We start from the raw sequence: 1,750 nt of genomic DNA, 5'->3' as shown, positions 1-1,750 counted from the left end.
GGCCAAATAGCTCAGCAGATTAAAACACGCACAAGCAGGCACAGGGCAGGGGGGCTCAATCTCTGGGCCTTCAGTGCCAGCCTTGCCCCTGGTGCATGCTGAGATGGCTATTGAGACTGGGCGTGGTTGCTTGTGCCTCAAATCTCAGCTCTTGGGAGGCTGTAAACAAGAGGATCACTAGGAATCTGATCTAGTAGTGAGACCCTGAACACCCTGTAGACCCTTCCCTAAAATATATTTTCAAAAAAGAAAAAAGTAACCCTTCTATGAATAACTACTATGAAGACAACAATATGCAATGTATTATTGTAACTTTCCCACTAACCTGTTTTAAAACTGCCTCATTGCTTCTTCTCAGTAAAATTAATATTTAAAAAATGTATTTGGTACAGGGTCTCACTACACAGCTTGGACTCATAGTGATCCTTCTGTTTTCAGTCTCTCTAGTGCTGGCATTAAAGGAGTGCTCCACCATGCCCAGCCCTGGTGGCTGGCACAGAGCATCCAGGGGTGGGCTGGTGTGGCATATGGTGCCAGGGATTGAGCCCCAGTCCCTGAGCTTAGCTAAGTCAGAGCTTAGTCCACTGAGCTTTCTCGTTGGTCTATGTGGTGCTTCAGCCATTGCTAGTGTTTGATTTCAAAATTCTCAGTCACTTATATCACATATAAATGAACTCTAATTATACTAAGAACTTAAATTTAAAATCTAAAAGATGAAGTTCTTAAATAAATCACTATGTAATTGATCTGGGCAATTATTGCTTGGATTTAACCTCAAAAACATAAAGGACAAAAGCAAAACCAGGCACACTATTCCATTCCTGTTATCAGATCATAATGCAATAAAACTAGAAATGAATGGCGAAGGGAGCTACAGCAACTGTGCAACCACATGCAGAACGAACAACGAACAGTCACGGAGGATTCATGGAGCGATGGAGGTGGTTCCCAGAGTCACATGCTAAAGCCAGCGGGGCACAGCAGGCCTGGAGAACACAGGAGAAGCAGCCATAAGAGGGACAGAGCTGTGAAGACCCACATCAGAAGAACTGAGCAAGCCCAAATAAAGAGCCAAATATTAAACCTCAAGGTGCTAAAAAGTCCAAATTTAAAGCTATTGAAAGAAAGAAATTATAAAGACCAGAGAAGAAATGAATGAAATTGAGACCCCCAAAAAAAGAGAAGAGAAAAAAATCGCTAGTTAAAGAGACGGTTCTTCAAAGAATAAATAATAGATGAATCCTTCACCAAGCAAGGAAAAAAAGCACAAAAGATTCATATAAATGCAATTAGAAGCAGAACAAAGCTCAAATCACAATAGATAGCATTGAAATTATTAGTAACTACTTATAAGTTTGTAGTCCAACACTTGGAGAATTCAAAAGAAATGGGCAGATTCCTAGATACATATGTGTTGCCAAAACTGAACCAAGATTAAAAAAAAAAAAACTAGCCAGCCAATCAGAGACAATGAAATTGAGGCAGCGACAATGACATAAAAATCTACCTACAGCTCGGAGACCCCAACCTCAATGACTTCACCAGTGAGTCCTACAAGGGTTTCAGGAACGATCTCATGCCAGTAGTGCCCGTCTCCTCAATGAAATGGGCGGAAGGAGCAGTTCCAGTGTCATTCCAGGAGGTAACACTCGGGGCTGGTGAGATGGCTCAGTGGTCTAAAGCACCTACTTGGAACAAGCTTAGCAAAGCACAGGGACCGCGGTTCAGTCCCCCAGCACCACATGCCAGC

This window comes from Octodon degus, unplaced genomic scaffold (genome assembly GCF_000260255.1).
Source record: "Octodon degus isolate 3935 unplaced genomic scaffold, OctDeg1.0 scaffold00155, whole genome shotgun sequence".
NCBI classification, from domain to species: domain Eukaryota; kingdom Metazoa; phylum Chordata; class Mammalia; order Rodentia; family Octodontidae; genus Octodon; species Octodon degus.
The sequence above is the reverse complement of the archived record's forward strand: the minus strand, read 5'-3'. Positions refer to the sequence as shown.